Source organism: Ursus americanus, chromosome 1, assembly GCF_024610735.1.
Source record: "Ursus americanus isolate L20-20 chromosome 1, mUrsAme1.1.p, whole genome shotgun sequence".
NCBI lineage: Eukaryota > Metazoa > Chordata > Mammalia > Carnivora > Ursidae > Ursus > Ursus americanus.
In genome coordinates, this window is record NC_142127.1 from 64,559,473 (window position 1) to 64,583,021 (window position 23,549).

A 23,549-nucleotide genomic window follows, 5' to 3' on the forward strand; every position below is an offset into this window, starting at 1 on the left:
GACAGAAACAGCCAGCGAGAGAGGGAACACAAGCAGGGGGAGTGGGAGAGGAAGAAGCAGGCTCCCAGCGGAGGAGCCCGACGTGGGGCTCAATCCCATAACGCCGGGATCACGCCCTGAGCCGAAGGCAGACGCCCAACCGCTGTGCCACCCAGGCGCCCCTTCAGATCCATTTTTATACAACTCGAAAAGACCTTAAAACTGTCTGGTTGCCACAAGCATCGCTTTCTTTTCTCCTCATCCAATAAACAGCTGTGCCCTACTGGGATAACAAAAATACCTTAAGTAGCAGTTTAGCAAAATATGCCTTCAGTGGCACTCAACAAAATTTCCCTAAGCACAGTTCTGTAAGAAGTGTGTGTGTGTATGTGTGTGTCCTTTTATTTGTATTGCATAAATTTTCTTGATCTTGGGGTTTCTGGCTGTGGATATGATGCATGACCGTTATGGTTTAAAACATTTGCTTGGTCTGCAGAAGATTATTAATGTTTTGTGACCATATGCCTGGTAATAGTGGATCGTTTTATGTGTGGGCATTACTTGTTAAACGCAGGGACCATTGTCAGGCACAGAACACGAATCTAAGTCAGGACAGACGTTAGATGTGATTATGACAATGTAGCAGAGGTCTGTTGTCCTAGGTCTACAAATGTGTGGTGAGATTTTAGGACAAACTGGAAATGAGCCATTTGAAACCTGGACTCTGCCCAGCCATGTTAGAAAAATACTTTTGCCTCCAACCCTTAAGATACTCACATGGAGCCTGCATTATCATTTGCACAAAAAGCTCCCTGGACACTGAACCTCTAAAAAGAAAATGTCTCCCCTGGAGCAGAAGTACCAGACTTTGCTCAGGGAGCACAGCATAGGTGAGCACCAGGCTGGGCCAGGCTCTGGCATCACTGCGATTTGGGCAGAGCCACTTCCCCTTTGTATCAGTTACTACAAATAGAACTAGGATCCTTTGTTAGGGTCCCCCAAATTCTTTTAAGAGGCATCCATATTCAACTGCTTAAGTTGTTTGTTTGTTTTTTAAAGATTTATTTATTTACTTATTTTAGACAGACAGAAAGACAGAGCAGGGGTAGGGGCAGAATCCCAAGCAGACTCCCCACTGAATGGGGAGCCTGAGGCACCTCGATCCCATGACCCTGAGATCATGACCTGAGCAAAAACCAAAAGTCAGATGCTCAGTCAACTGAGACACCCAGGTGCCCCTCAATTGCTTGAGTTTTGTTTTAGCGACCTCCTCGCTCAAAGTTGCTGAGGGGCTATTCTTTACCTTGTTTCCAAGTCTGAGGGACAGAAAGTATCCTCTGTTTTGAGGAAGTGAAAGTTAAGTAAACATTTACTTTTTACTGTGGCTTGTTCACGACCACATTTTACAAAATGCCTTGCTTCCTTAATTAGTGTTTCTAGAAAGGAAAGTTCTACTAAAATAGTTTTATTTGGAATATAGAATAGTTTTTCTTTAATAAGGCTTATTTTGAAAAATTGTATTTAATTAAAATGAAAGAAAAGTTATAGGTAATCTCACTGATAAATACAGTTGCAAAACTCCTAAATAAAGCATTAGCAAATTGCACTCATCAATGTACAAAAAAAACCACAAAAAACAAACAAACAAACAAAAAACCCACTACATCATAATCAATGGTGGATCTAGGAATGTAAGGATTTTTCAACATTGGAAAATCAATTTATAGAGATCATTGGCATATAAATGATATTTAAATACTTGCTAATAAAGAAGATTCCCTAGGAAAAATAGATAACAAAAAGTGATTCCTAGCAATATGATCTCCAACATTTAAAGATTTTATGGAAGAGACCCCAAAGGAGCAGCCAATGAAATGTGGGTGGGGGTGGAAAAGAGGGATGTGTTATGTCAAGGTGTCCAAGAGAAGAAGGTGGTTTCAAGAGGAGGATGGAGGATTGACTATTAATGCTGCACAATGGCAGTCACTGGTTCTGTGAAAAACAGTGTCAGTGGAACCATGGAGAGAAGCTGGATTGGAATGGGTGTAGAAAATACAAAGTGTGGAAATGGAGCTGAGACTATCATTTAAGAAGGTAAGCTCTGAAGGGAACAGATAAATGGAGGTGATAGCTTGGCTCTTTTAAAAGGAGTGCAGTAACAGAAAGGTTTGGTTTAGCATTTTGTTTTGTGTTGATTATTGTTGCTTAAGGACGGTAGGCACTGAAACATATTTTATACCAAAGGAAATAATCTGTGAGTAAATTTTGATGATGTAGGAGAGAAAAGACAGTTATAGGAGCAATGCTTTCTTCCTCAGCCACCAACACCTTGCCAAATTCCAACTCAAGTGAAACTCAACTGTCTGCCATGCTCCCGAATTCAAGCAGCTGAACATAGTGGGAGAAACAGACACAGCTGGTCTCACTTAAAACCCATTACCACAGATCTCAAAAGAGCACTTAACACACCAACAATCCTACCCTATTTGCCTGATTGGACAGCTTCTCTCTCCAAAACAACCACATCACACATTCTCCTCTCTCCAAAAACTTACTCACATCCTTCTCCTCCCTCATTTTTAGTTGCTCTCCTTGCCTCATACATCATGAGGGAAAATAGAAGCTCTTGGATAAATGTTCTTTCATCTTCCCACCACTGAATCTCCCTGCTTTTTGGCACCTGCCTCCTTCTGTGACTCCAGGTGGACTGGACCCTTCTTTATTATAACAGGAAACCAGCCGAAAGGATAACTGTACATGTTAACCCAGAAAAATTTTGGCTTTTTAAAGGAGAAATAAATTGTAAAATTATATACACAATAAAATTTTGATTAGAAGTAATGGAAGAATTCTGATTCCTTGAAAAAATTAAATTTGCAAATTTGAACTGGGGAAATTGGACTTAGTAGTAATAATGCACCCTAATAAAGGTCACGCACTGTGTACCATCATAAATAAAAATCTTCATTACAGAATTTACACATAAAAGCTGTTCCCTAAAGAAAATCATTTTAGCAAAATAAAAATAAAAATGGAAACAGTATATTTTAACTCTGAAATGAATTGTTAGAAAACAAGTCAACTGAGTAAATCTGAAAATCTAATTGGCTTAATCAACAATTCATGAGTCAGGCAGCATCCCACCTAGCAAGTGGAAAAGAGCTCTGAAGGGCAGGGGTCTATCTTGCAGATTACCCCACTAGTGCTGATCAGGTAAGTCCACCTCAACTGGTTAAAGGTCATATTCCCTGGAAAGGCTGAGACTGCAGTTAAGTTGGATTTTAAGTCTTGGTTTGCTGACATGGGACCCAGCACAAGTGACTCCATTTTGGGTCTGTCATCTCTCTCTTTCTGTCTCTCTCTTTAAACACAATCAAGCCTATAAATGGTCATTAAAGTTCTGATATTTAGAAACAAAGTCAAAACAATCTCATAGAAAAATAGTGGGAAAAAATTGTCCAACAGAGAGGTCAAAATATCTTGTCCTAATTTGATATATTTCCTTTCAGATTTTTTTTTTTTTTAATGTGTTCAGACAGAACAGTGGTGTCCACTTCTGGTTGCTCAAGTTTAGGGTCCTCGAACATAGCCAGTTTGTCAGCCCTATCCCTCCCATACCACCACCACACCAGTAGGTCCCCTTGGACAAATAGATGCCCTAAAGACATTGTCAAGAGGTAGGAGAAAGCAAAGACTGGTGGAGGGACTGGGCATTGTCATGCTGGATAATCAGCTGGTGAGAACTTGGTACAGAAAGAGAGGATGGTTCTCCCAGAGTGCAGATTACACAATGGGCAGGCACAGGTCCTGGGTGTAGGCAATGTGAAGCTCTCTTTCATAGAAACTCGAGGTAGTTTTCTGGCTGGTCAGGTCTCTGAGCCAATTTGAGTTTTGGCACCGCACAGCAGTCTTTCCTCAGACCTAATGCCCTTACACCTTGAACAGAGGTGCTGTCTCTTGGACCACTGTTTTCATGGGCTCCTGGTATTTTACTTTCCTTTCTTACCCCACCTCCCGGCTTCCCTCCTCTGCTCTCCTTTAGCCCTAGAGATTTCTTCCATTTCTCTTGTAATATCCTTTAGTGTTCCTTAGGAAGAACCTCAGTGTCTCCTTAAAAACTAATTTCAAGGCATTTATTGTTTTGCATTTAAAGAAGTTGGCAATAGCCACGCCATCCTAACAAGTAAAAAGCTAAACACACCAAAAGATCATCAACTCTTCCTGAATTCATAAGGGTGGAGAGGACACTGGGCACATCTCTAGCTCCACGACTGGAAAGACTGACTGGCAGACAGAGAGGCAGGGCTTACCAGAGCAGAAACTCACTTAGTGGAAAGCACTTCAGTAACCAGGCTCAGAAAACTTGAACTGCAATTCGTGAATTGCTTGAGGCTCAGGATATCCAAATCTGAGGGTTAAGAAGTCCTGGGGACTCCATCATAGTGGATCTCCACAATTTTGTAAAACTTACCTCCAGGAGCTTGAGCAATTTCCCACAGTAAGAAGAAAAATCCCCTGCGGCTTCTGGCTGGGAAGGAAGAAGTATCCATTTTGAAAGAGACCAGAGGCGTCTGTTCTTCCAAATAAAGCCCGCACTCAGGAGAAACTAGTTAACCAGAGCCTAGCCTGCTGCAGTATTACTAAGCCTAACTCACCTGGGGAAGGCAAACAGCCACTCCAGTCAGCTCTAGTCTTTCACGTGGGGGAAGGGAAATACCCACGGCCAGCCCACTCTAGCCATTCTGTCCCACCTAAAAGGGGAGAAAAAGACTAAGAAACACTTGTGGCATTTACAATCCAGAAGCATAGGCTCACTAAAAGCCTGAGACCTGATCATAGAACAATAAACTGCTTCCCCCCACACACTTACCTTATTACTAAAGGCCTATTTACAGCAGTTCCTTTTACCAGTACCTCAAGCCCAGCTATCCAAAAAAAAAAAAAAAAAAAGTTAGGGGCGCGTCGGGGTGGCTCAGTCCCTTAAGCATCTGCCTTCGGCTTAGGTCATGACCCCAGGGTCCTGGGATCAAGTCCCTCCTCCGGCTCTCTGCTCCGCGGAGAGTCTGCTTCTCCCTCTCCTCCCCACTTGTGTTCTCTCTCGCTATCTCTGTCTCCCTCTCTTTCAAATAAATAGATAAAATCTTTAAAAAAAAAAAAGTTGGAAAGCATACGAAAAGTCAATTTAAAAACAGTACCTACATAGTATTCTAACAGATGCATGAATCATGTTCTATTTATACTCTCCCATCTATGTTGTTTAAATTCTCCACTACCCTACAACAATAAAAACCCTTACACATATATATGTATGTAATTGGATGATACACTTCCTTCGATTATATTTCTAAAAATTATTTGTTAGTGGTTTGAAAATAATAGCTCATCAGAGAGTTTAACAAAGAAGTCTGGCAAAGAAGAGAGAAGCGTATGGCAAGGAGTGTGGAAGGAGGAGAAAGTAAGTTTTCAGTTTAGGAAAATTTATGACCACATGTTTTTCTTTTTTCTCCTCTTAAGATATTTTTATTAATTTTTCGAATATGGTGAAAAGATCCTTGAATTTCAAATAATAGATATAAAAAAATAATTCTGCCTCTCACATGTCTCCCAGATCCCAGTTCTCTTCATCATTTCTTGTTTATCCTTTTAAATAGTAGGGTAAACCATACAAAATAGCCATTTTTGTAGGTCAAACATGGTTTAGAGAAATGCAATATGGTTCCACCTCATATTACATACACGTCCATTTACTTTTCCAAATATATGATCTTAAAATACTCAGTGAATTCGTCATCTGTATGAAGATGTTTTGCTATAAACTTCTTTCCTTCATGAGAACAAAATATCTGAAAGTCAGGTTTTACAAAAATTAAAACTCCAAGGAATCTTAGATAAATGGAGTAGAGGAGGTCTTGGGTGTGGTGTTATTCATTTCCCTAAAATGAATAACAGTGTCCTTTAACTTGAAGAGGGAGCAACACTTTTGAAGTTTATAAATTACATAAACAAATGGTAAGAGAATGTATTGTATGAAGAAAATCTACTAACAAAGCTTAATGGTTTCCTACAGAATCCGTCAAAGCCCCACCTCTGGCTATGCAGGCATGCAGGCTAGAGGGCGCTGTGGCCCCATCCTAACTTGGTTCCTATAGCCCGGATGGGGAATAAAATTGCCTAGACTAGTTTTTGCACCAATAAAGGACTGTGTGTGAATAGTTTGTCTATTGTAACTTCACTTCCTGAAGCAGCTTTTCTCTAGAAAAGGAAGAGGCAATTACTGAATCTTCTTAGCTGTATAATTAGAATATCCTTTCAGGAAGATTCAGATTACAGAACTGGAAGAAACCTTAAAAGATCATCAAGCTTCATGGTTCCTCACAGGGAATCATATTAAGTTCCCTGTGGCATTTTGGCTAATCATTCAAGGGTGGTAAAATGATTTTTTTTTTTTTTTGAAGTTTGAACCCAAGCCTTTGGACGCTGTGGCATTGGAAATTGATCATTCCTATATTAGTTTGTCCAGCTTTTCTGAATTATTGCTCTGTCACCTTCTCTCAAAAGATACTCCTTATTATTTTCCCCCAAAAGTATGTCTGGAATCATTAGATCCTGGTCAACTCTGCTAACCCGTAAATACGTTTCCTCACTCCGGAGCCCTATAATAAATATATCCTTATACACAGTACAAATTCTGCCTATTTATGTATTGAATTTGTTCTAACCTTCTCTTGCCTCTCTGGTGTGCACATGTGTTACTGTTTGTTTCTAACTTAAAAGCATTAGGCTGAGTATTAAACTGACTGTTTCAATGGGAAAATGTGTTCTTGTCAGATTAGAAAATGATGGTTGGGCTTCCATGCCAGACCACCAAAACCTTTTCTTTCTTTTTTTTCTTTTTTTTAGATTTATTTAGTTATTTGAGAAAGAGAGAGAGAGAGACAGAGCACATGAGCAAGAGGAGGGGCAGAGAGAGAGAGAGACAATCTAAAGTAGACTCCCTGCTGAGCACAGAGCCCCATGCAGGGCTCAATCCTGGGACCTTGGGATCATGACCTGAGCTGAAACCAAGAGTTGGACACTTAACCAACTGAGCCACCCAAGGTCCCCCACACCAAAACCTTTTTAATCTATAATTTACCTGGACCAAGATGCTGGTTGTCCTTTTTCAATTATACCTCCATTTCATTGAATAAGCATACACTAGAAAGTTCTGATATGGTCCTGATGTGGGACACCAGCAACAGAAATTTCTCTTAACTTCAGTAGGAAGCATGACCACAGCTGTACAGTCAAAAAGGATTGCTGGGCATTGGTCTCAGTGTTCACTCACTGTATCTGAAATACCCCTGGTCCTCAAATGTACTCTTGTTTTATGCTCAGTGGACATTTATTATTCTGAAAAATAGATCTCAAGCTAATGAGATCTAATGGCAAAATTGAAGTGAGTGCAGTTAGTTGAGACAGTATTTAGTTTAGTAATGAAAGGAGCTGAAACCAAGTAAGTTAGCCTTCAAAGCACAGCCACCGCAACTACATCCTTTGTTTAAGGGATAAGCTAAGCAGGTACACAGGGAGCATGAGGGCAAAAAAAGAAGGAAAACAGAATTCTCAAGGCAGAAGTAAAAGAGTCTGGGGATAAAGTGAAGATGGAGAAGATAACAAAGGTTAACTACGAACACTTGGTGAGGCGTGTGGTCACCTCCTACAGCCTTGTTAAGTGTGGTTTGTTCTGGATCCTTGTAAATGATTACATTTCCTAAAAGCAACAATGGTGTGGCTGCTCTTTTACCAGTGCACATCACCCCATAAATAAGAACATTTCCAGAAAAATTAAAGACGCCAGTCTAACTTACATTTCTAGCCTCCTGTCAACTGCCTCTCACATTGCTTATTAGAACACCAGCAATGAGGCAAGTAAGGCAAGGGTGTGGATAGAGCCGTGAAAATCCACCATCACGAATGGAAAACAAATTTCTGATCAGTGACAGTGAGTCCCTCACAGCCTATTTGCAAGGAAAAGACAACAGTAGTAATTGTGTGGACAATGGCTCATTAACATACAATTTTTTTCCGGAGTGTCAGTGTGTTGGCTCATAAGTGGCTGTAGTTCCTGTACAAACACAAATGTTTCATGTGAGCAGAAGGCAAATACTGCTGGCGGTGTTTTCTTCTTCGACAAGCTTTGCTGTACGGGTGGAGGACTATGCAGGGTGATATGGAATAGGGAGAACGGATTATGGAATAAGTAGCAAATGTTTCCTGGTGGCTGGTTTACAGAAGATTAAACGCAATTACCTGTTCCTCCAACTCACTAAAAAGTTTTTCAGTCCAAGAGGCAAGGTCTGCCCCTGATATTCGAGGGCAGCCAAAGGGCCTGTCTGATTACCGAGCTGCCAGAATATCCACAATTCTCGTAAAACATCAGTGCAGATCATGGGAATGGACGAGCCCATCACCAACCGCGGTCATCTAAGAGAGAAGAGGTCCCTAGAAAACACATCTACCCTGTCGAGACGGAGGTGTTGGAACGGATGGTCAATGCTATGAAAAAGGGAAAGAGCATTAATGTTATAGAACTAAAGGATATTTTCCTTAGTTCAATTCAGGACACACTGTGTCACAACATACAACTAACAAATATGCATTTGTAGAAGTACCAAGTTTTAAGTTCTTTGCTGGAAAAATGTAAAAGGCACAAGAGGGGCTAAGATTTTTGAAGGCAGTTACTTGTCATTCTCCTCCCAGAAGCCTCAAGCTGAAATCCCACAGGCTTATTCTGAGACAGAAAGTACTATATACTTACATATTACTACACACTTCCATACTGCTTTCTGCCAGGGAAGAACTCAGATTACCATCAAACAGAATCAGTTCTATTCCCCCTACCCAGTATCTCATGAAAAGCCACACACCAGCATCTCCTCTGGAGATGTAACAGGAAACTTCCAATCCAACCGTGTGATTTCCCTCATAGTAAGAATCTATTTCTGGGCATCTAAAAATGGATCCAACAATGACAAGCTGTACCAATTGTAGACTAGGTTAAAAGAAAAAGTTCAACTATATTTGACCTGGTTGAAGCTATGTGTCTAATATTTGACCATTTTTCCATTAGGAGGAAAATTACAAAAACAATAACAAAACATTTGTTCGAACAAGTTTGACTTCTTAATAATTTATCAGTGGCAAAAAGAAATCTAACTTGTCATTCCATCATTCATCATTCAGTGTATACACATTACAGATGATATATTGGGGCTTTGGAAAATAATGACTCATTATAATGTAAATTCTCTTTACAGACTCTCCCATGCATACAACAAGGGCATAAAAATATAAAAATATATTTTTAGAGGCCCCGTAAAAAGGAATGATTTTTCTAAACTACTGGCTATAGAACCATGTGATTTTAGGCGAGAAGTAATTTCGAAGGAATTTACAGAAAAAAAGACTAATGCTTTCCCTAGAATGATTCTGAATTAAAATCATACAGCTTCTTATGATTTTTAATCCACAGCAGCTATTCACAAAAACTTTCCAAATTTTAGACTATTGAGTCTTCTTAGTAATACACTTCGTCCTATATTTAGACTACAGAAGAACTTTCATCACAGTAATTTCAAAGCATTTAAACTTCTTAATGAGGCATCGCCTGTCATGTAATCTGTCCTAGATGCTCCACGGGCATCTGAAGGACTCGGTCCCCAGCGTGAGTTTGCCAGGTTCCCACTCTAGTCGGAATGTAGTAAGAGATCATTTTCTTCAGGCTTGCAAATAAAACCAATATAACTTGTCACAGTAAGTTTTCCTATGATTATAGATGTTATAGATTTTATAGATGTCATTTCAGTACAAGTGAATTAATCTCCCATCTACATTTCATTAGTCTATTTTCAAACCATCTGCCTGAAATCATATAATTTCATAGGGATGTTTAAGAAATTTGTTGCTTATTTTGGTTGCTTGAAGTAAATGTTTCAAAGTTTCAAAAATCCGTACACAAAATACAAGTTTTTGCTTTGTATTCTTTTCTACTCATGCAGAAAGAATCTAAATTAAAGAATCTGAAATGTGTGAGGATTTTTTTTGAAGAAGAAATATCCAGTTGCCGTTAACTACCCACCATGTAAAAGTTCCATTTTGGGGATACGTTTCGTTGCACTGTCACGGGATGTTTGGCAAGCAGTTTTGAAGCTCACAGTCCTGAATGTCCCTGAACTGAGATACTCTGATGTGCCTTCCTCCAACGATCCAGTCTAACTCACGGAAACTAGAAAATAATTGGCCACATAGAATTAGCTACCAGGCTTCCTGTAACCTAAGATGCACATTTTTTTCCAGTTTAACTTTTCTAGAATCAAAATGTTTTTATGTTAGTGTGCTTGTATTTAAAATAGGTTCTTTTCCATGAACTGGGAGGCTTTTTGCTCGTTTGTTCATTTGTTTTTATGAATACCCTCTGCTTTCAGAGAGAGCTGGTGTGGCCTCGGACTGCTGGAGTCCTCAGGACCATGGCCTCCTGCTGGCTTTCTCTTCTTTCCTGACAAAGGAAAGAGGATGTTTTCAAATTCATGGCGAGTCTTACAATCTACAGTGTCTGCACAGGGCCTGCGCTCTCCAGGTATATTGCACAGCTCCTTTTAGCCTCCTCCTTCTTTTTTTTTTTACTGAGCCCCCACAGCAAATGTGCTCATCACATTCTCATAGTGACACTAGAACCATGACCTAAATTTACGGGTGATCTTCAAATAAATATTTATGGAGCCAAGAATTGGACTCCAACTGCCACCATAAAGCTTGCCTTAAGGGGAGGACACTTGATAAAAATCTAAACTAGCCCAAAGTAAAGAGTCAGATTTTCCACACTGCAATTACTTTTCTGTTTTTCAGTAGCAACTAACCGGCTAGTCAGGACTAACAACCCTTGAATTCAGAAATGGACATCCACATTCTTGTGCAATAAATGCCCAGCAAAAAAGGGGTTGGCTGTACCCGCAAACCTGAATGATAAATATACAGACTTCTCTTTTTTTATGCTGGAAAATGTAAGGTTTTGCCCCACTTTAGGACGCCTAACCAGCTGTTATAAAGTCTGCTCTATCCAGGGGCACCTGCGTGGCTCAGTTGATTAAGCGGCTGACTCTGGATTTGTGCTCAGGTCACGATCTCAGGGTCTTGAGATCAAAGCCTGCATCAGGTCTGCTTGAGAATCACTCTCCTCTCCCTCCGCCCTTTCCCCTCTTGTGCTCTCTCTTGCTCTCAAATAAATAAATAAACTTTAAAAAAATTTAAAAAGCTACTCTATCTAATAATTGTTTTACACTTTTTATTTTATTTGAAGTGATATAAATATGGCTTGATAATATCAAGGAAAAAAAGATTCAAATAGATGAATAATAATAATTCACCTTTCCATAGATTTTAGGGTTTGTCCTATTATTTTATAAACCCAGTGAACAATTCCCTGAACACTATCATTGAAAGAAAGAAAGAAAGAAAGAAAGAAAGAAAGAAAGAAAGAAAGAAAGAAAGAAAGAAAGGAAAACATGGCTATTTGACAAAGACAGCTATACAAGTCAAATGTCTCCCTTGTCGTATAAGAAAAACTGAATCAGATGGATGTATTCTCCCAAATTAGGAGAGAGAGAAACGCCGTAACGTATGTTATATATGTCATCTATGTAGCTGTGGTGCGAGCTACATCATTCTTGGTTTATTGTTAACCCTAAAAGTCCAAATTCCGACTTGACCCAGTGAAGAGAAGCCATGAGAAATTATCTAGCAGTAGGAAAAGACAGAACAGGGCACTGAAAAATCTGGAATGAAGTCCCTGCTTAGTCCCTTATTAGCTGAGAGAATTTAGGTTAGTCACTTAATCCCTCTAAGCCTCATTTTCTCCATCTGTCAATTGAGAATAATATGTTCTTTCAGAGGGTGTTTGGAGATTGAAATGACATAATGAAAATGTCTCTACTTTATAAAATGCTCTACCAATGTTATTTTAAAACATTTTAAAAATAAAAACTGAGACAATTTTCTGGATGAGCAAGGCTTTCAGAAATTATTCATATCATCAGAAAAGGTCACCAGAAATTGAACTTGGTGTGCCAAGTTAAGCATGAGGCAGTCACAATCCATGCTTACTTCTGGGGCCAGTGTACCCACTCGAGGATCCCATGCCTGATGGCTGTGGAAGACCTACTCCTTGGAGACCTGGGGGCCAAGGGGGTAGATTTCAGGCTCTTGAACAATTATGACAGGTTGATCTCTTCGCTCATTCTCTATACTGTGTTCCGGAGCTACAGAGAAGACTAATGGCCAAGGTGCCTTCTCTTCTGGAGCTTACAGTCTAGTAAGAGAGACACGAATTAATCAAATAATCACTTGAATACATAAAAACAGCGAAAAGCCTTTAGAAGAGTTCAGGGGTCTCTGAAGCTCATGAGAGATAGACTTGATCTATTTTGGTGTTGTCAGGAAGCTTTTCTGAGGAAGTAACATTTGGGCTAAAATGTGAAGGATGATTAGTCAACAACTAGATGAAGTTGGAGGGGAGGTGAGGCAGAAATGTTTCAGGCAGAGGAACTGCCTTAGCAAAGACCCTGAGACATAAAGAACTGAAAGGAGGATGTGTTGACAGAGCCTGAGACTGGCAGCAGTAGGAGAAGCAAGCAGGAGCCAGTCTTTAAAAGTGGAGAAGTGACAAAATTACTTTTTATAAGTAACACTGTAGAGAGTGAACTGGTTGGGGGGGGGCAGGAGGGAAGAATGAATAAACAGTAAGTTTGATTTAATGGAAAAACTCCGATAGCTTCAAAAGAGGTACAAGTGACATCACATGTCTGTGGATGTAGGTAGATTTAGAGAAAGGGTTTAGGAATCAATCTTGAGGGGCTCCAACTTTATGGTCTCATTAGAGGAGGGTAAGTCTAAAAGAGGGAATAGGAAGGTCAGAGGGACATTGGGAGTCAGAGAAAAAAATTCTGTCTTGCAGTCAAATGAGATGAAACTTAAAAAAAAATACTCATTGATTTAATGACATGGTGGTCATCAGCAAAAGCTATATTGGAGGAGAGATGAGTCAAAGAGTGACAGAGAATAAGGAAATGGGGCCAACTTGTTTAAGAAATGTGGCTGTGGATATTACAAGTAAAAGATCATGTTAGCTTAGGGGAAGAATAGACAGGGAAATAAATATTGGGAGATATTTTATTCACCCCTCAAATTGTAAGTCTTGGTCAGAATTTCTTTCTCTCTTTAATTTAGGACAGTTTTGGTCCTATCCAGCCTATAGCCTTAGAAAGTATTTGAGGAGACTGGACACTGGACTAATATACATAGACTCCAGAATTAAAAAACAAAATACTAAGTGGGTTATTCAGTCACTCACTATCCACTACCAACAAGGCCCACACCAGTGTTTATAGTTTCTAAAAGCCGTTCTCAGTGGTATGGCCCTGGAAGGAAAGGAAAAACAAGACATAATATTTCTCTCCTTAGGTCTGGGGCTTCCCTCTCATTCAGACTCCTTTCCACAAACAACTATTCAAAGCCATGTCCTGTCTGCCCCACATCTCTAGTCGGTCCATCTCACCTGTCTCTATATTCATTGGCTTGGAAACGTCCCCTTCTATGGTGGGCCCTAGACAGGAATGGGCCCTGGGGGACACCACTGTCTTCTCTATCCCAATCATCATCCCTCACCCCTCCTCTCACTGTAGAGACTTCCAGCAAGCCCCCAGACACTGATGTTATATTGGTGTGTGCTGTGGCTGACTAAGATGAGATTTCAGCCCTCTCACCACCCCATCAGTTCTCTACTGACCCCACTGATGATAAACCACAAGGGTTGGCAGTTGTGCTCGTCTCGCAGGCCCTGCTGAACCCAGCTCCTCAACATAGGTTCAACATCTTAGAGACCCTGATGTCTCCTGGAAGTTTCCTTCTAGCTGAAGCTAGCTGTTGATGGGGAGTGTAGGATATTCTGCAACTCAGATGTATTTTTAAAGCTGTAGATTTATCTTCCATTAGTTGACCTAATTCGTTAATTAACTGAAACAATTAGAATCTCGAAGGGTCAAAAATATTTTATGAAATTAAAAACATTTTTAAGAACATTCTGGACACCATTTCTTGCTGAACTCTCAAGTGAATCTTTTTTTTTTTCAAGATTTTATTTATTTATTTGAGAAAGAGATCCTGCACATAAGTGGGGCTGGGGGAGGGGCAGAAAGAGAGAGAGGGAGAAGCAGACTCTCCGCTGAGCAGGGCTCATTCTCAGGACCCCAGGATCATGACCTGAGCCAAAGGCAGACACTTAACCAACTGAGCCACCCAGCTGCACCTCAAGTGAATCTTGAGTACAAATATGAAGCTTACATCTGTGGGAAATGTGTTTGGCATTTCTGTTTGAAATGAAACAATGAAAAAAATTTGAACATTCCCCCACTTACAATGGTTCAACCTAAGATTTTTCTATTTTACAATGGTGCAAAGTGATACATATTCAATAGAAACCATACTTTGAATCGTGAGTTTGATGGCTGCCAGCCTAGTGAGGTGCAGTATAACACTCTCTGGTGATGCGAGGCAGCGCAGAGACACAGCTCCCAGTCAGCCACGCGGTCACAAGGGTAACAATGGATATGCTCAGAATCATTCTGTACCCAGACAACCGTTCCGTTCATCAATTTCAGTTCAGTAGTCAATACGTTACATGGGATATTCAATAGTTTGTTATAAAATAGGCTTTGTGTGAGGTGATAGGGCCCAACTGCTGGCTAATGTAAGCGTTCTGGGCACATCTAAGGTGGGTTAGGCTAAGCTGTGATGCTCAGTAGATAGGTGTATTAAATGCATTTTTGATATGATATTTTAAAATAATGATAGTTTTATCAGGATGGAACCCTATGGTAAGTCAAGGAAGATCTGTACATGGTATCAATGTATGTTTCAATTAAAAAAAATCCACAACTGAAGTTAGAAAGTTGTACAGTTCAAAATACAAGAAAGGGCAGAAGACTTGAATAGACAATTCACTAAAGAAGGTATTTGGACGGTAAATAAGCACATGAAAAGATACTGAACATCATTAGCCATCAGATAAATGCAAATTAGAACTACAATGAAATATCACTATATACCTAACAGAATAACAACACTAAATGCTAGAGAAGATGTGCAAAAACAAGATCACACATACCTTGTTGGTGGGAAGTAAAAAGATACAGCCACTCTAGAAAACAGGTTGGTGGTTTCTTATACAACTAAACATGCAATTGCTATTCAACCCAGTAGTTGCTCTCTTGGGCATTTATCCCAGAGAGATTAAAATTTATGTTCACACCAAAGGCTGTATCTAGATTCTCATACAGTTTTATTTGTAATAGCCAAAAACTTGAAACAGCCCAAATGTCCTTCAAGAGATGAATGGTTAAACAAACTAGTATATCCATAGCATGGGTACTACCCAACAATAAAAAGAAACAAACTATTATTTTCAACAGCTCGGATGGATCTTTAGAGAATTAGGCTGAGTGAAAAAAGAGCCAATCTTGAAGGTTACATAACATGTAACATTTTGGAAATGACAAATTTTAGGAATGAAGGGCAGATCAGTAGTTGTTAGGGGTTTGGTTGGCAGTGAGTGGTGCAAGGGGAGGAGATATGGATATGGTTGTAAAAAGCAACAGGAGGGATGGGGCGCCTGGGTGGCACAGTGGTTAAGCGTCTGCCTTCGGCTCAGGGCGTGATCCCGGTGTTATGGGATCGAGCCCCACATCAGGCTCCTCCGCTATGAGCCTGCTTCTTCCTCTCCCACTGCCCCTGCTTGTGTTCCCTCTCTCGCTGGCTGTTTCTATTTCTGTCGAATAAATAAATAAATCTTTAAAAAAAAAAAAAAGCAACAGGAGGGATCCTTGTGGTAATGGAATTGTTCAGTGTCGTGACAAGGTGATACAGAAACCTGTATGTGATAAAATTGTATGGAATGAAACACACACACAAATGAATACGAGTAAAACTGGGGACATCTGAATCAGATCAGGGGATTATATTAATGTCAATATTCTGGTTGTGAGGATATATTATATTTGAGAAATGTTACCATTGAGAGAAGCTGAGAAGTGTATAAATAAGATCTCTCTATATTACCTCTAACGACCGCATGTGGATCTGTGTCTATCTCACTAAAAACATCAAGTAAAAAAGAATACAAAGCAAGCTTTCTTACCATAGTCTTTACCACCATGGGTTTCTTTTAATTGCGAGGTACTCCTCTAAGCAAAATGGTGATGAATAACGATCATTAACAAGCCAATATGTCGCCACACATAGGTTAAGACAGCTGTGTCAATAGACTATCAACCATATGAGCTGGAAAATGATAGTTTAAGCAGTTTTTTATTCAGTTAGCTGATGAATACTTTACATTATTTTCAAATAACATGCCAGTAGCCAATTTACTATGAAAACTACACCATTAATTTTCCCCAAACCTTGTTTCATGGCAATCCACTTCTATTAAAATGTAAGCAGGAACTTCCATCTGGGCAGGAGTTTGCAAAGTATTTCTTTCACTTACTTAATAGAACTTTGACTTTGCTTCCTACACAACAAGTAGCTACATGAGGAACTCCTGTCAATTTATAAGCCAGAATCCTGAGATTTTAGGGGCTTTGTTTTGAATTCCCTCCTCTGCTCCTCTTCTCCCAAGCTCATCTGGGACATTTGAAACATGAGAGGGGGCAGCTCACTGCCCAGCTTCTCAACAGTTTACCACTGCAGCAATCAGATCACATAAAACCCCATTAGTCATTTACCCTAACATAGACATAGTGTCGCCAGCTTGTCTTAACATTTTACGTTGTTTTAGAAAAGATTGTTATAAGAAACTACCATATGAAGACCATTCCTGCATTTCTTAAACTATGAATTGAATGTGCTATCAGCTGTCTCATATGCAATGACTTTTGTGATAAATTCCTCTTAGAGTATAGGGGAAAACAAAATGTTCTTTTAGACACAAAGGTATATAATTCCTTACACTAGATAATAAAAGGTATACAACCCAACATGAGTTACTTTTGCCCTTACTACTAAGAAACTCAGATCTAAGTTTTCTGCTCACTTACTATTTTGAGACTAACTATAGATATTGTCTCCTTCCCCCTACTCTATTTCAACATAATCTGTCTTAAAAATTGTATTTTTTCAAATTTTATTGAAGATTTTAGCCAACTTAAATTCATTTAATTCTAACAGTTTAATAATAAGATCATTTTTATAATACTACTTGAAGCACCGTTTATTTTAATTCTTTTTTCAGAAGGATGAACAATATCCTTGAAGGAAATAAGACCTAGCAAAAGTACAAAAGGACACGTGCAAGATTACTTAATATGTTTGTGTTTCCATTTACTTAAAACTTAAGACTCAGGGATGTTTAGTTCCTTATTTTAACAACTTCATAAATGTCTCTTGATTTAAAAGAAGTTTGTTATTTAGGAGCGCCTGGCTGGCTCAGTAGTTTAAGTGTCTGCTTTTAGCTCAGGTCATGATCCCAGGGCCCTGGGATGGAGGCCCATGTTGGGCTCCCTGCTCAGTGGGGAGTCTGCTTCTCCGTTTCCTTCTCCCTCTGCCCCGCCCCCACTTGTGTTCTCTCTCACTGTCTCTCAAATAGATAAACAAAATCTAAAAAAAAAGAAATTGGTTGTTTGGATCTAAGTTCAAATCACCAAGTATAACTCCTATGTAGACCTTTAAAAAAAAACATCCTGCCCGAGATTCCCGCACACGGTTTCTGGTCCTAAATAAATGACTCCTCCATAAATATATTTTCTGCTCAGGTATAATAACTAAGTTCACTAAAAGGTGATGTATTAATAAAAAACTGATGAGGATGCAAAAGTTCACCAGGTCAAGGTCACCATAGAAGAAATCTTATTTCTGACCTGCCAGTTTGCAAACCAAAAACCAGTGACAAAGGGCATCCAGGGCACATTTCTGGTTTTACGTAGCTATCTTTTCTCTTACCTTCTACCAGGAGTCCAAGGATGGGTTATAATTCTATACTAGCTGGTCTAAAACTTCTGTCAGGAGTTTTCTTTTCCCCAAGTCCCCATCTCTATTTCCTTCTCTTAGAGCAAAAGTATCTTCCATTAGAATTTCAGAGAAAGCCTGACGGAGGCCACGGAGCTATGTGACCTCCCAGTGTGATCCTCTAGTTCCCTTTGCATCTTGGGACTCTCTGCTGTGGTTTTCCTTGGTTTCTTTTGACAGTAGTTCCCAATGTCAACAATTCCAGGTAGTGCATCTTGGTAACTTCTTTGGTTTACTATGACTTGCCTTAATGAGTGCTCTTGCAGATGACAGTTCCAATCAATGGTGACCATCTTGTCAGCAGTGTCCCTCATTTCTGTACATGTCTACCATGATCCTGTGTCTTAACTGAAGCTGACTCATTCGTGCAAATATAACTCATGCCCAACAAAGGAGAATCCAAGCATCATTACTCTGCTCATTGCAAAAATTCCAGACCTAGACATCTTTGTTCATAAGCTTTCTGCTCCTCTTCATCTTGTTTCTGAATTCCTGCTTGACTTTTGGAACCCTAACTGATTAAGTTTTCCTGACTTTAACCCAACATTCTTTCTTAGACATATACTACAGACTAGCTTTCTGGATGCCTCTGATTCCTACAGTTAAATAGTAACTACCTAGTGCAGTGCCCCACAGGCCTGTCTCACTCTCCCATCAACCCCATTCTGGGCCTCTACAGCTCTCTCAGGGGCCATACCCAAAGCCTCTTATGCATACTAGTGCAGAGTCCATCACTTCCCTCTATCCAATTTGGATATACAGGCAACTTGACCAAACACCCAAATCTTTTTCACTTTTCCTGCTCACACAAGGCACTCATTCAAATTGAATCATAAGAATGAACATCCTTGGCTATTTCGTAGCTCCCCAAGCTGGGTTAATTCATTAGACTCTAATGTTCAGATTGCACACCACTTACACTGATGATTTTAAATATTCCACTTAGATGGTCCAGTTGTGACAGTTTTCTTTTGATTCTTCAAATACCCAAATATGTGGTAATAGGGCTCACTGGGCATTGTTTGCTCTAGCTTCTGCTCACCACCCCCATCTTTTGCCACTTCCTCCCTCTCTCCAGCCATGCTAAATAAACTTCTTCTTTTAGTTCCTCGAATGCTCTCGCTGGGATCCAGGATTTCACACTTGTGTTTTTGCCTAATATTATCTAGGCTCCGGCTCTTATTCATCCTTACAACAATTAGCCCAAGTTTGGATCCTAGGGTCCATCTATGTGCATACACACTGGGGAACTGCAGGGGATCATGACTTAATGGGAATTAAAATTACATCTCCTTAGCATTTTCAAAATGTTATCCTGGTTACACCTGTTTACTTGATGATCTCTGCCACTGCCTTGAAAGCTTAGTGATGTCAGAGGCTGGGCCATCATGGTAAATGGTCAATACATATTTGTTGAATGAATGAATAATCAAACTATAATTTTCCAATAAATCCTCCTAGTGAAGTGCCTCACTTCTACTTGGATTGGTGACACAACGGGTATATTTACTCTTGTGACCATGGAAAGCCTATCCTGCCAGTGTTGCCTGATCCCATCTCCCTGGGTCAATGGTCCAGCTGGGCTTTACCTGTTTTGAGAGTGAGAAGTAAAATGAAGTTGCCTTAGTTTCTATTAATTTTCTGAAATTAAAAAAAAAAAAGATCTCAGACAGCAAATACATTGCCACATTTACAAATTAAGCATGCAGGCTTCAAATGAAAGGTACTTGAAAAGCCATTCCAATCTTTATTCTCATGTATGAAAACGTTGACTTTGGCAGTTTATAGTCCAAAACACAGAAACCTCAAAGTTGGCAGAGAATGTTATCTGGAAGGCAATGTCTGACCAAATACTGAATTATTATCTCATTCCCAGGAAATGTCCTCCCTATGAGTCACTTTTGTTATGATTCTACCATAAGCTTGAAATTGAGGGTACTTTCATAAACAGTCACTTTTTTTTCTTAAGGCAACTTTAAAAGCAATGTTTTTGCCAGTTAGTGGAAATGGCACTCGTTAATGAGAAAAATCTAAATTGTTTTTGCTGACCAAAGCCATCCTCATTTTTGCTGAATCACCAACCATGCTATGCTTTGCTTTTTGCTTTCATTGAAATGTGTTTATGTATCTTACCAAAATAGAAACAGTCACTGTAATCAGTTCCCTTGGAAAGGAAGGAAATATTGGCCTTTCCTTCACAAGAGGATGTTTGTTCATGGGAACAAGTACCAGCAGTAAGTGTTGCCCAAATTTAAGGAGCATTGATTTTTTTTTATCAGATTTCTATATCAAATGGGTTTCAACTACTCCAGCAGGTTCAAAACCTGTCAAAGAGTAAAACACTAGTTTTTTTCTCCAAGTTTTATCTTCAGTTTATCATATCTAATTAATAGAGTCAGTTAATCAAACGTTGGAAGACATACCATTTCATTCTTAAACCTTCTAAGGATGAAAGAAATTATAATCATTTTTAGCCTCTAACTTCAAAAATCCAGATTACCTTTCACATTGTTTTATTATTAATTAAGGCAACTACCCAAGCAATTACTTTAATTTTCATCAACATTTTCAAGTCATCAAAGATTGTCCTGAGACCTGAGATCAGAACATTCAAACTGCAGATCTTAAAATGGTCCAATCAGTTCTAAGATTCTAGAACATGCCTAATTCAAGAGCCAGTATAATGAAATGGGGTGTGGGGAGTGGGGATGATTTGGTGAAGTAGCAAGGTCAGTCCCATGGGAATAGGATATAGAAAGGAGAAGTGTTCCTGGTGAGGAGGAAGAAAATAGGGCAGAATCTAGTCTTGGACGAGCCATAGATTATTTTAGGACACCGAGCCAGAGAGACATGTCTAGGGCAGGTAACTCATCAACATTCTTGAGATGTTGGAGCCACCTGACCAAGGGGTGCAAGCCCTAGTCGTGGGTTACTCTGCCGACTGCTCTGAGCACAATGATCCTTCTTAGCTGTTGCACATATTTGTCATGTGTATTATCTAGTTATACAGCTTTCTTGAAGTTTCTTGAAGCAAGCACCCTTGTCTTATAATACTCTGCACCACCTGCAACTGTGCCTGGCACAGAGCAATATGTAAAAAAGTTTGTCAAACTGATGAATAAATAAATGTTTATGATACTTTTTCAATGTAACACATCCCTGAGAAAAGCGTAAGTTCAAAACAGTTTCATCTATTACTATTTAGATGACACATAAGTAATCTATTACTTGATTAAAACTTATAAATGCATATGTTTAAGGAAAACACAAATTCACCAACAGAAAATGCAAGACAAAATCTTCTTATTTGGAGTATGCGGATATTTAAATGGAATAAAACTCAGCATTTTAAGTCGCTTAGTTTAGGATTAGTTCTGCTTTCTCATCTTTGCTAATCTTCATGTTTGTGGCTGGCAGAGTCACACTCTATATTTTTTCCACAGCATTAGTTCATCTGCAAGCAAAATGTGATGCTTCCCCTGTTTGACCTCTATTCCTGCTTCCTCCACAACTCCCACCACCACGTCCACTAATGTTGCTTTTCACCTTTACTATTCAAAAAAGCATTTATTAGAAGTAAAACATTTCCATTGGCCTTTATTATTCCTAAAACATGACAAGAAATGTTATGTTATGGAATCTTACAGCAAACTTCACACATGAAAAAACGGACACTTCAGAAACTTACATAAATCGCCCACAGTCATATATATGTCAAAGCTGCTCTCACTAACACATAAATGGAACTCACAACGAGGACTGATGCAGGAGAAACAGATTTGCTATCAGTAGCTGAGGGAGCATTGGTAATTGTTGACACTGTGGGAATGAGTGGAATGACTGACTCAGCGTGAGGACATGGAGAAGAAAGAATGACAAGTAAATCCTGGGTGGATCCTGGGTGATTAAAAATGTTTAATATGAAGAAGCAGAAAGAACAAGAGAAGCCAAGAAGGAACAGTAAAAAAGGTAAGAGAACTAAGAAAGAAAAAAAGTCAATAGTGTAGCTGTTATAAAGAAGCCAAGGAAGGTGAAAACTGAAAAAGAGGTTCTGGATTTGTCGATGATAAAGTTACTGGTAATACGAATCAATGCATTTGCTAAGGAGTTGTGGAGATAGAAGTCAATTTGCAAAAAGATATCAGGAAGTTAAAGAGAGCAAATATAGACAATATAGATCTTACGTGAACTTTGTGTCAAAAAAAAAGAAGAGGGATAAAGTAGAACTTTGAGGTTGAAGCTGAATCAAGAAAAGATTTTTTTAGTCTCTTTTGGCTCAAGGGAGGAGACAAAGTGCAGAACGTGAAGCCACCAGTAACTGATTGAACAAAGTCCTAAAGGGGGAAGGGAAGGATTCCCTAAGGGGGAAGGGAAGGATTCCTTTACGGAGACAAAACGAGAGGAGGGGGTGGCGGGTGAAGTTACTAATGCTGGAAGGACAGGGAAGGGAAACAAATGAGATTAATTTTATCCATGATTTAAGAGATATAGTCACACACTTAGAACAAGAAGATGTATAGGATAAAGAGTCACAGAAAATCTAACAATATTTGGGGCCATCCTAGTGGAGAAAAAGAAAGGACACTAAAAGCAAAGGTTGCCTGGAAGCATTAAGTGCCCAGAGGGAGGGTGGGAACCACCATAAATCCCTCAATTTCCCTAAAAGAATGCAGAGTCAGCAAGTTCCCTGTCCACCATGGCTCTTGGAATGAAGCACTCTTTCTTGTAGGAGAAGGTTGAAGATGAGAAGCGCAGATGGGCCGGGTTGGGAGGTGGCACCCTAGGCCATCAGCTACGCGCAACATACAGAAGCAGTTTCAAAGCCCAGCGCAGTCCTTAAAGTTGTGAGGCCAAGTGAAGCCTTCCCTGGGGCGCCTGCGTGGACCAGTCGGTCAAGTCTCCAACTCTTGATTTTGGCCGGGTCGTGATCTCAGGGTCAGGTCATGATCTCAGGGTCACGATCTCAGGGTCATGCGACTGAGCCCTGCCTCGGGGCTCCACACTCAGTGCGGAGTTTGCTTGTCCCTCTCCCTCTCACTCCCTTCTCTCTCTCAAATAAATAAATTAATAAAATCTTAAAAAAAAAAAAAAAGTGAAGCCCTCCCTGTATCATTACCGTTTCCACACCACATCTATTCCTTCTTCCCAAAGGATGTACTTCTTTCATTTTCCTCTTCTTTCTCCTCACCTGCTTTTCTCAAACCCTACTTGGGTTATGCCATTTATAAAAATCACAGCCAAAAAAGACTTCAGGGTCATTTTCAAATCTAAACATCACATGGTTGGAGAATGTTTTATTTTTATTCCACTTTGAGGTCAAAGTGCCAGGTTCTTAAGCCAGTCACAAGTGTGCGTTCGAGACTAAGGACTGCAAAACAAGGGTCCTGTGACAGAAAAGCTGACGACGAGGAAGAACTTTGTGACTGGACTGAGTTACTAATCAGAACTTCTAATTTTGAAATTTTTCTTTTGGA

At 39.7% G+C, this 23,549-nt stretch overlaps 1 long non-coding RNA gene across 3 annotated transcripts in view; it reads right to left on the minus strand.

Annotated features, from left to right (window-relative positions):
- Positions 1-23,549, minus strand: part of LOC123798311 (uncharacterized) — a 78,744-nt gene that overhangs the window by 45,399 nt on the left and 9,796 nt on the right. Inside the window, exons 2-3 of one of the 3 annotated variants that reach the window (XR_015724422.1) lie at positions 4,635-4,730; positions 4,451-4,503 (exon numbers count right to left, since the gene is read on the minus strand). This is a non-coding gene — a long non-coding RNA (uncharacterized LOC123798311). Of the gene's footprint in view, positions 1-4,450; positions 4,508-4,634; positions 4,731-23,549 lie in introns of all 3 variants that reach the window. The other 2 variants (XR_015724413.1, XR_015724403.1) reach the window with 2 other exon arrangements.